At 37.7% G+C, this 12,647-nt stretch overlaps 1 protein-coding gene across 19 annotated transcripts in view; it reads right to left on the bottom strand.

Annotated features, from left to right (window-relative positions):
* LOC137850783 (poly(rC)-binding protein 3-like) overlaps window positions 1–12,647 on the bottom strand; it is a 515,321-nt gene that overhangs the window by 405,016 nt on the left and 97,658 nt on the right. For 16 of the 19 annotated variants that reach the window (XM_068671177.1, XM_068671183.1, XM_068671173.1 and 13 more), the window contains exon 2: window positions 776–913. The exons of 2 other annotated variants lie outside the window; for them this stretch is intronic. The gene's annotated coding sequence lies outside the window, so the exon portion shown is untranslated. Of the gene's footprint in view, window positions 1–775; window positions 914–9,473; window positions 9,555–10,907; window positions 10,980–12,647 lie in introns of all 19 variants that reach the window. One more of the 19 variants, XM_068671175.1, reaches the window with a different exon arrangement.

The raw sequence follows: 12,647 nt of genomic DNA, 5'->3' as shown, positions 1-12,647 counted from the left end.
TCTGAGGGCCCCAGCACAGGAAGGACATAGATGTATTAGAATGAGTCCAGAGGAGGGCCACAAAGATGAACAAGGGGCTGGATCACCTCTCCCATGAAGACAGGCTGAGGGAGTTGGGGTTGTTCAGCCTGGAGAAGAGAAGGCTCCGTGGAGCCTTCCAGTACTTAGAGAGTGCCTACAGGAAAGCTGGGGAGAGACTCTGTGTCAGGGAGTGTAGGGATAGAAGAAGGAGAAATGGCTTTAAAATAAGAGAAGATAGGTTTAGATTAGGAGGTAAGTTTTAGGTAAGGAGGAAAGTCTTCACGTAGAGGGTGCTGAGGCACTGGCACAGGCTTCCCAGAGAAGCTGTGGATGCCCCATCCCTGGAGATGCTCAAGGCCAGGCTGGATGGGGCTTTGGGCAACCTGGTCTGGTGGGAGGTGTCCCTGCCCATGGCAGGGGCTTGGAACTAGGTGATCTTTAAGGTCCCTTCCAACACAAATCATTCTATCATTTCATGATTAACAGTACTACGTAGCAAAACCAAACCAAAAAGAAACAAACAAACAAAAAAAAACAAAAACTGTATTAAATCAATGTTCTAGGCTTAAACTGAAAATATAGGAGGTGTCTGTCTTTATACTTCTACACACATGTGAGACAACTGGAAATGGGGGAAAATTTTATAATCTTTTTCTCAAAAAATAATGGAGAGGAAATTCCTGAGGCACCTCTAAAAACAGGTTCATTTGTTGTGTATCTAATGCAAAACTGAGACTCAGGTGCATTTACTCACCCTTCCAGCAAGATGATCTGTAGGTCTTTAGAGTTGTTCTTTCTTTCCTTTCTCTAGTCCACTTACGCATCAGGTGCCTTAGAGATAAGGGACAGCCAAGTGAATTTATGTTTCTTGCTCTGGGTTTAAGATGGTTTCCTGTGACAGAGAGGATACAGAGACCAAATATGGTGTATGAAGACTTTCAAAAAACTGTTTCCAATCATTAGCATAATTCAAGTAGTTCCTACATCCTGCTTTCAACAATACCCAATACTGAGGAGTAAAAACTCCAATAGACAGTTTCTGAATAAGCTGTCCACAGGAATCATTGCTTAAGAAGTGCTAGAATCTTTTATGTAGTGCTAGAATCTTTTATGTTGCCCTATTTAGTTGTGGAGAAAGAATACATGTGAAGAGAATTTCCAAAATTTTCCTCAATAGTTTCTTATAGCAGTAAGTTCTACTAGGTAATTGTGCACATTTCAAATATGCTTTTCTTTCATCTCTATTAAACGCATGTATTTTTAAAATTTCTATCCCACCATTCATGTACTACAGCAACGGTCATGATCTTTTCTGAAATATCCACTCAATCCCCCCTATTAATAGCATGTTTTCTTTCCTGTGCCTTTTTTTTCTACTTTCTTTTCACTCCAGAATGTCCTCCTTAAAGATTATTCATTCCTGTGTGTGTGTTTTTGAACACCTACAGACTCTTCCTCATTTGGTATGAATTGATCAGACCTCAGTTTCCCTATTTTCCACTGTGTACCACTAGGTGAGTTATGGGAGACCAGTTAAATATTAGAATCATCTACGGCACTTTTCTGCTTTTTTTTTTTTTTTTTTTTTTCCTGCTCCATGAAACTGGTGCATCTGGTAGAAAATTAAAAGAGAACATGTTGAAACATACAGAAGAATCACTTCTTCTATGACCACTGTGCTGCTTGGTTCAAGTGGAGAAAAGGAAACGTGCAACCACCCCAAATATATTGTAGTTAATAACATTATTAAAAACAGAAATAAGAAAACATCTAGCTTTGAGAATTTCAGAGCTCCCCTGAATAATTTTTCCAAATTGTCAGCTGAATAGCCAAGAGACTAGAATAGTTCAGAAGAAAAAAAAAATCAAGAATGGGTAATTATTTTCATTGCCTCACAAAGCCTAAGAAGAAAAAGGACTTACTCTCACTAGGGGTAACTTTGGAAGTAAAATTGTAAAATCTCTTCAGAGATTTTTCTATTAAAGGTCATGGGTATCCAAATCTATAGTCCCACTTTAGATCCATTATAAAGCTACTATAAATAAAGTATCCTATATGGCACCTTGTCATTGATTCCCACTTCAGTGTACTCAGTATTGCAGACACAGGAAATTCTTAAAATAAACAGCAGTATTCTCTACTTACTGCACTTAAAGGGAGTCAGGAATTCTGTACTTTTATTTTAAGATATTCATTGCAATTGCTCATTGAGAAAATTATTTTATTACTGTTTAGATGAACACAGCTACTATATCAAAATATAGTGTAACTATGACAACAGTAATTCACAGTTTACCCCTCTGTTTACCACAAAGCAAATTAAGTCATTTTACAAAATTATTTCTTAATAGTAAAGAGATGAAAATTCCGAAGCAGCAGTGTTAACATTTATTGTTCTTAGAACTAGTCCAATATCTTCTATGACAATTTTAAATATATCAATATACCTTTCTTGGATAAAACAGATCATACAGCTGGAAAATATAGTACATAATCTACTGAAGCTATTAGAGAACTGGTGATTTTTCAGAAGTTCTGGCTAGGAAGAAAAATTTCCAGAAAAAAGTCAAAATACTTGAAAACTTCCAAACACTTTTAAAATAATTTGTAGCAAACTTACTCATATACAAATGAAATCTCATTTTAAAAAAGTAGGAATACAATATTTTTATATCTTTCAGAAAACATTACCATGTTTTGCTGAAAGAGATTTTGGGAACTGAAGATGGGAAGGGTGAGAATTAAGAGAAATAATCTTGAAAATCAAAACCCATCATTTGTATTGATTTTTTTGACAGCTCAGACTGAATGATTTCTCTTGAAAGCCAAGAGAACAAAGGGACACAGAAAAGTAAGTTGCTTGCTGAGGATAGCACACATGGATCACCAAATGCAGAAGATCAGCATGGACAGGCAGATTCCAAAGAGGCAGGGCGGGTTACTTGGGAACATCGTTGCTCTGGCCAGCTTGGGTGGAATTAGGGAAGCTGGACTTCATCTGGACTTGAAACAGGTAAGAGACTTGGGCAACAACCAAACAAGATTCTAGGGGAACATTGGCAGCAAAAGGAAGACTGACTTTCTGGTGGAGGCTGATGAATCTCCATCCTTGGAGATATTCAAAATTCAACTGAACGAGGCCCTGACCAACCTGATCTAACTTTGTCTTGCTTGGGCTAGGATGTTGTTGATGGCATCCAAAGATCCATTGTATCCAACATGATTCTAAGATTCTGTGAAATATTTTATTTACCTGCAGTTTTCTTCTTTCTGAATAAAAGAAGGGTGAAGGTTAAAAGAAATTGTGAAAAACAGAAAAAAATATTTAAAGTAAGAATTTATCTCATATTTAATAGTTTTCTGGAAAAAAAAAAAGAGATGCTGATTTTTTTACTAGAAAATAGTGTGAGTGGGTAAAACCATCAGACCAGCACTAATTGTATTTTTTTTTAAATCTTTTGTTCTCCATTATCTATGTGAAACCTTGTTCTGGTTTTTGGCTTTTTTTTTTTTTTTTTTTTTTTTTCCCCTTTTGTTGAGTTAATGCAGACTGATAAAACAAGATTAACTGATGGCCTAGTTCTCATTGGATACTTGACTGATGTAAGTAAGCTCCAAGACTAAGTATGTTAGCGAGAATAGATTAGCACAGTTTGGTAGGCAGCTTTCTCTGTGCCACATATCAGCAGTTCACAATCAACACTATAGTGTTGTGTATTATAATACATAAGAATACACAAGAATAGATGGGACATGAAGACTTCACAAAAGTACTTGAAAGGAGTGAACTGTGGAGTGCTTATAGGGGCCTTTAATTTCTGCTGATGTTCTCCTGGGCAGAAAGCTTTCTCTGTGTCATGGGATGGCACTGGTATATGGGCCCTTTTTTTCCAGGTGCATGCTGCACCTGTTTCTCCCTCTTTGCCTCTACATGTTTACCTAAGAAAAGGTAAGAATTTAGCTCCATACACTGTTCAAGCTTGAGTAAGCAGCTTAATTATTCAGACAAAATACCATTGATTTAGAGGTGTCTGAAGAAATGAAATTCAGGCTTGCTAACATCATTGAGAAGGACAGGCAACCCTCCTAAGGAATTTCCAGTTGTGTTACTTACATTGTTCTTCTTTTATTTTAGGGTCATATGATACAATACAGCACAACTTCTGGCATTACACACACAGAGCTTCTTTTGAAATCACAGGACTTTGCTTAAGATCTGCTTCCTCTGATTTCAAAAACAAATTATGTGCACCCGAGGACAATATATGAATCAGGGAAGCTGACAGGATTGATACAACAGGAAAATGGCAATGCTCAATTAAGCATCCACTAAAATGAATAGGGCCATATATGTCTATGAATGTGCTACCCTTAAATGTGGAGTAAATCACACCTTTCAATGTTGTCTTCTTTTTACACCATATCAGTTTTTTTCTAATATCACTCGACAGAGTCATTTTGAAGCAAACTATGTCTTTTTTATTTTTTTTTTTCTTCAGTCTTTCCAAGTTTAAGTATTTAGACAATGGACAATCATCTCCAGCGTTCACTTCTATCACAGCAGACATGCTACAGAATAGAAACAATATATACTAGAAGGCAATTTCCCAGAATATAAATGGACATTATTACTTGTTTTGCTAGTCTTATAATAGTTGAACACCCATGAGTTGTGGATACAACAAATATCCAAAACTGGCTACTGAAAAAGACCTAAAATTAAGTTTTTAACAGATAATATCTAATGCTGTACACTCCTACTCTTTATGTGTACACTCCTACTCTTTATGTTACAAACAGTATGTAATTTATAGTTACGTAGAAGAAACTGGTATTTAAAACTCTTACATTTATCAAAAAGAAAAAAAAAGAAAAAAGAAAGAAAGAAAGAAACAAACAAAAATGTTACAGAAAGCAGTGCCTTCCCATAAGAGATTTACAATTGATTAAATAGGATGGCTTGTCCTAAAACACTTACATGATTGCATGCAAAGAAAACAGATGGTCTGTGTTACAGTAATTTGATTTCTTCCAGTAAACATTACTCATGATATAGAAAATGCTTATGTTGATCTCTTCCAGAATGATGTGTGCACTTTGCATCTCTTTTTAAATGAAGCCTGTAATTCTGTTCAAGAAACAGCACAGTAGCTCTGGTTTCCCAACAAATCAAATAAAATCAGGTAGTCTAATGCATCATTCTTCACTTAAGAGCCTGACAACACAGAGATTCATTTTAACTTTTCTCTCTCCCAAAAGTGCTTAGCATAATACTATGATCCTTTCTCATTTGCTCCTTTTGTAATGCTTCTTCATACTCAAAAAAGAGCATCACTTTTACCTTCACCTCTGTTTAAGAGAAGTGTCATATACCTAAATACAGTATCTATTCTCTTCTGATTGCATCCAGCATTATTCTTCTTATACAGCTACAGGTATATAAGAAAGGAAACCATTTTACTGATATGTCTCCACCTACCTACTTCAAATTTTGTTCAACTGTTTGACTCAAACCAAAAGCACTGTTCAGGAAACTTCAGTTCTCAGATTTCCCTGAACTAATTCTTCTCAAGCTTTATGTTCCCAAACACTGGATGCAATGTGATCTGCCCTTGTAAGGCAGACAACCCTCACAATGTCATCTAAAACATTCAAGTCCTTGGGATCAAATCATGGATGAGGACTTTGTTCCCACAGAGTGAGAGTCTATGCTGATAAAGAGTCTATGCTTAAATGTTACCTCTTACTGAACTTTTGCACAGGGGTGAGCGCAGGCCTTTTCAAACCTCACATTTAACCCCTAAGAGTGCACCCCTAAATCTGGATGTAATTTTTTGAGGGGCTTCACACCAGGCTATGTTCCATCATCTGCAAGTAATAACATTCCAGCTGGGTTGTAACCCTATTTGTCATTATCTTGTCTTGTTTGATTACTGTCACTTCACCTGACTGGTCTGGACTTACCCCAGCCATATGAAGCAAGGGCACAATCCTATTAAATGCCTGCTGGGAATACCTTAAGCTGCTACTCTTGTCGGTGGAAATTAGGAGTTCTCAGCACATTGTAACAGGTACTCAGACCCTTGAGAAATTGGACTCTTAATTAGATATTCCCTCATGACATTGTGTGATTATTTAATGTTCTGACAAGACGCCTCAGCAATCTCACAGGCCTTGAATTAACTGTCCAAGAAGAGCTCTTTGCCAACTGCAATTCTGTAAAACCTTTGTCATGCTTGGCCATGGAAGCAAATTGCATTTCATGGAGCATATGAAATGATTTACCCAATGAATTGGCTGAATTATATATAGCATGAACTACTGGCCAGGCTTGAGATGACCAGTTTTAAATAGCTGTTCTTTCTTTGTCCCTTGCCTAATCCCTTGTGTGTGCCGTCCCCGCAACTCTACCATGCACACTTCTGATTGTCCCATTTGCTGACAGGGCTCAGCAGTAGCAGCAGTCCTTGCGGCAACGTGGGATGATTCATCCCACATCCCACACGAGTCAGATTCATAATGCCAGAGTAGTCTTTTATTATAAATTTCCCTTTCTCCTGTCTGGCTCATCTGTTTTATAATATTTGTTACTTAAACATAAATTTCCAGTTCAAGCCTATCCATCCAGGGGCTGCTGATGTTTTTTTAATCTGTACTGAAAAGTTTAACAAAGCCCCAATAGAGTAAAAAAAAATCTTGCCTTGCAGCTGATGTCATGTTATCAAACACATTAATAAAAGCTACAATAAGCATGAAAAACAAAGTGTAAATAAACAGAACAGTGCTGAACAAGACAGTATCACATAATATATGCAAGTTTAGTCATTTTTTACCATTCCATCTGCATAACACATTTAGGTACAGTCACCTCAGGGGAAAGGGCATCATATCAAAGGTTTACTATAGGATTTTAGCAACAATGCCATTCTGATTACTAACCCTGGCTCAAGTGTGCAAAATTATGGTGTTTAGCAATCAGTATTCATTTCCCCTCCACTTTGTAGAAATGAAAGCTAGGGAAGGAGTATTTCGACCACCTACCCTAGCTCCTATGACACCCAAATACCTTCCTGAGACCCAAGGACTGCAGTCAGTTTGAGTATATCCAATTCACCAACATGGAATCTCTCACAGCCCACCTCCCCACTCTTCTATTCAGCCAAGACTTTTAGACTTCTACCCAGTAGCTTTACCTGCTTACCTCTTCATTTCCACCAACTACTTTTTTTTTTTTTTTTTTTTTTTTTCCTCAGGGAGTTTTCAATACAACTCTAAATTGTGTCTCATGAGCATCATCAAATCCACTTCCACAATGAGGAATCTAACTTCAGATAAATCATTCTACCAACTCATTTCAACTACAACTAAAAGAGTTCCTTGAGTGCTTTATGCATTCTGGCAAGCATCTTCTTTGCCAGGAGTGGATTAAATAACGCTACCTCTATTATTCTAATAGTGTGGGAGATCATATAAAATATTTATATCGTGAACTGCAGGCAAAATGCCTATTCTGAATTATGCTCCGGAAGCTCAGCAAGATCTTATATTGATAGAAAAATACTTCAGTTTAAATAATTGGGCAATTTTAGTTATTCCTTACTCTATGAATCTCTTGTCATTTTGCTGTTTCCCTCTTGGGAACGTGATCTGTTTTAGTAAGTACTATTTTCCACATTCAAGGGTATCCTGTGTACTAGTACAAACATTTCACCCACTTCACTGAATCACAGGGCCAGCATAAAGACAACTATAAAAAAAAAAAAAAAAAAAGCAAAACAAAAACCCAAATGCTGTCAGTGCAGATCAATGTTCTTCCTGAGCTTCTTCACTGCATTATACAGAGCATTAGAGATTTTTAAGTACATAGATACAAAGAAATTTGCTTAAGGCTCAATTTTCAGCTGACTTCCAAATTTGCAAACAAAGAATTTGCAAGTGCCGTTATACACAGAGTCTGTATGCACAAAATCCCATCAATGTGGTACCAAATTGCGTGTGCAAGAATAACATTTATACAAACTGAATCCTTTCTGCAAAGTCATATTTTTGATTTTATTCAGGTTGCTCCAACTCAAGATGAGGCATGAGTGTTTCAGGATCACAAGCCCATTCTCATAGAAGGCACTTGTTTCAGCAGACTCAAGTTCTAACTTAAAGGGCATTTTTCTTACAATGTGGCAAACACTGTGCTTTCCCCACATTGCAAAATTTCACAGTGCAAGATGCTTGGCATTAGATTTTTCAATCAGCTAAATGCACTGTGTGCTTACTTATACTCTTTTGTGCAGCCCCAGGAGAACATGGCATGAGGAAGAAGGTAAATACCAGGTAAATACCAGCAAAGAGAGGAATGAAGAAATGGAAAGAGAGAAGGCAAAGTAATAGAAATCACGGAGTGCAAAATGTCTCCCTCTCCACTGGCAGAAGTAAAGGGCATCAGAAACAACTGCAAATCCCATGCAGTCTTTCACATTATATAGGCAGGGAACCTCTGTAAAGGTGGATGTCTCAGGCAACAGCTGAAGTCAGCTGTCAGATGCCCAAGCTAATTGCATTTTGGTGGCCATGACCAATGTTCTCTGCAGACTGTCCCACTTGGTTCTGTCTACACATAGATTCAAAGAGTGGGTCACCTTAGCTCAGCTTGGGTTGTAGTGCTCGCAGTTTCCCTGACAAAAACAGCTATACAGTTGCTGTTATATGTGAGGTTCACCTCCTTGACCAAATGGACATCTCTTGTCTTCCATCCATACTCCTACTAGTGACAGCGTGCATGACATGCAGGGGCAGGGCAGCAGGAGGAGGGAAAGCTGGCAGGAGACACAGAGCAGGATTTCCTTGACACTTGCTCTTGTTATTTCCACTTAGCAAGGGCAGAGAAATGGGTATCAGGGCCCATCCTTTTCAATAAGAAACTGGGCTTCCTTTTTTTTTTCTTTTTTTTTTTCCCCCTACTTCTCCTGATCCCTTCACACTCTCCTGGGTGCTCTCTGTCCCCTTGCTTGTCAGGACTGTCCCCAGAACAGCTCCCATCCCTCTGGTTCCAGTCTCTTATGTCCAGGCTACAGCTGGGTTTTGGCAGCCACTGAGATCCAGTGCGGATGGGGAAGTATATGGTTCATCCATTTGTCCTTTTGTCCTGAGCAAAGGATTTAGATATACACTACTCTCAAACTCTCAATCTCGTTTTTGAAAAATAAAATAAAATAATAAAATAATAAACTGTTTTTGTAGCCTGTCTCATGACTTGTTAACTGCCCTTATTTCAGCCAATGCATGCCAAATTGTAGTAATTATGTCTGAAAAGTCAGCCTTGAATGCATGCAAAGCCCACATCTCTTCCTTGCTGGTTATGCAGAGACCATCCTAACTCTGCTTACATCTATAAGATCACCTGTGTATTTCCCCTCAAGGGAGGAGGGTTTGATTTCCTCACATTTTCTCAACCTCACCTTCATGTTGATCCTCAGGCTCCTGAACTTCCACCAGTCCTTTTCTCCTTTTACTATTCCCAGTTGAGCAATAAAATACAGCTAGAAAAGTGAACAATGAACATTCATAACCCAGCAATCACTCATCCCATATATTAGGTTTTCAAATGATTTTTCAATAGAGATTTATCAGCTGCCTTCCTAGTGGATGGTAAAGCACTCAGCCAGATAACACATTCTCTATTTTACTACTTAATGATACTAAAAAATCTTAAATAAAACAGAATCAATTCTCAGTCTCTCAAAGAATGTAAAACAGTTTTTCACTGCTTTCGTTTTTCTCTTTTGCAGTTACCATCAACTATAAAAATACAGAAACTAACTTTTTTTTTAAATAAATAGTCAATAATATACTGGTCAATAAATATGGTTTTCATTGAAGACAAAGTCATGACAGCAGAATTTTCCTGGTACCTAAGAGAATTAATTTCAGGCTTGTTCCATGCCTGGCACTCTAAAAGCACTTCCACAGATCTGTTCCTTCACTGTCTCCTTGGAGAAGACCAAAGAACTACAGAAATCCCTCACTGCTGTCTAAGCAGTCGCATCTTGCCTTTCAGCAAAACAAAAGATCATCTCCCATTATTAGAATTCAATAGTCTAGTTGGAAGGGACCTACAAAGATAATCTAAATCCAACTGCCTGACCACTTCAGGGCTCACCAAAAGTTAAAGCAGATCAATGAGGATATTGTCCAAATGTTTTTTGAACAATGACAGGATTGGGGCATCAACCACCTCTCTAGGAAGCCTGTTACAGAGTTTGACCACACTCACAGCAAAGACATTTCTCTTGATGCACAGTGAACCTCCTGTGGGGCAGCTTTTATGCCATTCCCATGTGTCCTGTCTTTGGTGACCAGGGAGTAGAGACTGCCACCTCCTCTCCCCTTCCCCTCCTCATAAAGTTGCAGAGAGCCATGAGGTCACCTCTTGTCCTCCTTTTCTCCAGACAAGACAAAACAAGTGTCCTCAGCCTCTCCTCATAGAGAACCCTTTCCAATATTCCTGCAGATATATCAAATTGTTTGATTTTCACTTCCATTTTAATCTGAGATATGACTTCTCTCACTGTGTAGACATACCCTTAGCATTAGACACAGTCTTGACTATGTCAAGGTGTCTATTCCCGACATTAAGCAACTAAGGCTGAAATGTCTACAAGGCTGCAGCCTATGTAAGAATGACATTTAGTCTAAAATTTAGAGTCCTCATAACAAAATCTGATACTGCGGAAGGAAAATATTTCAGGTAATCTGAGAGGGTCCATTTCCACTTCTCCCACAACAGGATTGCACTCAGGTGTGAAGCTGAGCTTTCTATTTGATACTTAAACCGTTTCACAGATAAGGAGGGAGAAAAGGCTTCAAGTCGAAATGGGCATTCAGCTACTTACCAGTATGTCCTAAGGTGGCAAGGAGGGCTGAGTTTTTGTATCCTCTCTGTCTGTTGAAGACCTAGTCAACAACTACAAAGAAGCAAATACATACCAACCATTTAAAGAATAACTGCCATGTTAGACACAAATCAAAATCCTATTGTGATTTGAATTTCTTTGCCCTAAGATCTGTGGTGGCAGCATGCTTATAGTGAATAGGATACTATTGATACATTCCTCTTCCCTCTGGCAAAATCAAAATCAGGTTCCCCAAAACTGATATTAATACTTAAACATATTCAGAGAGAATCTCTTTTGGATTCTTACTAAGTCTTTCTCAGTTTTATGGCTTGTCATATCTGACACGATTCTTAATCGGAGCTCCTTTAAAAACTCAGTGAACAGATAATAATATCTAGAAAACTAGGACATTAAAACTTTGATTCACATAGCACATCTCTCTAGTCTTATCATGCATTATGCATACCTATACTACATTTTGAAGGGAACTGCTGTGACATGTTTTCAGTAGGAGATGTACACATGACTACAGAGTCTACAGCAGATCAGAAAACAGGATTCTGATCTGTGGAAGATGTTCAGATAATTAGGCAAAACTGCAAAAAGGAATATTTTGCCCCAAACCAGAACTTTTTGGGTTGATAATGCAACACTTGGATTTTATATTACCACAGAGGTATCTCATAGGAGGTACAGTTCAGGTGCCCCAGCAGCCCAATGTCAAGGACTTTTTGTTTGTCTAAATCTCCAGTTTGCCATCTTAAGACTATGTCATTGGAACTATTCAAATTCTAGTTAGTATACAATAAAGATAACATGTGCCTACTTTTATCATGTTAGTTTTCCTTTTAAAAGTAATAAGAATTATTGACAAATTGGTATTGACTCTGATCTTTTTAACTGTTATGTAGATGTACTTTCATCCTTATCATTTACTTGACAGTGCTAACACTACATGTATATCCTCACTTTAGTGATGTGACCGACTTTAAAGATTCATAAATTCATTACTATGGTACATAGCAAGGTTAAAAGAGGGAGAATTCCTTATCAGTATCAAGGACTCATACAGTTTGCAACAATCCTAGATCAAATTACCCTTTTGTCTTTCAATAAGCAGAAATCTCCTGCAGTGGCAAATGTTCATAATGGACTGTTTCATCTTGGCAATCATCTGAAAAGCATCTAATTTAATTAAAGCTTTAGGACAAAGTGATCTCTACTTTAACAATTAAATATTTATGTTAACACACATATCACTTAATCGGCATAACATATCAAAAGGTATTAATTGATTGTACAGGGTGCAAGGACTGAAAAAAGCCTAGCGCATGTTTAAAAGTATTTTCTGTGTTAAACTCTAAATAAAAAAGAAAAGATAAAATAACGAGTAAGAAATAAGACAATTGATATTTTAATGATCATTAGCTCTATGCTACCACTATGATAACCGCTGGCAGTACAAACTGTAGGAAAAGTCCCAGAAAAGCTGTGTTCACAGAAGCCACATTTACAAATGCTGGAAATAAAAGAAAGAACAGGAGCAGAGATTAGAGAGATCCTAAGCCCTACAGTAGGTCTGTGTACTCTTGGTCATTAATCACTGCTGAACACTTGATTCCAGAGCCATGCCAAAGAAGCTGTAAGTGGCATAATACTATCTGTGTCAACATGAACTGTATAACGAAACAATATCTACAGCCTATATCATCTCTACAAAGATCAAAAGAATGTATC

Source organism: Anas acuta, chromosome 2, assembly GCF_963932015.1.
Source record: "Anas acuta chromosome 2, bAnaAcu1.1, whole genome shotgun sequence".
In the NCBI taxonomy this organism is placed as follows: Eukaryota; Metazoa; Chordata; class Aves; order Anseriformes; family Anatidae; genus Anas; species Anas acuta.
Note: the sequence above shows the minus strand (reverse complement) of the source record. Positions and strands in the feature narration are given on the sequence as shown.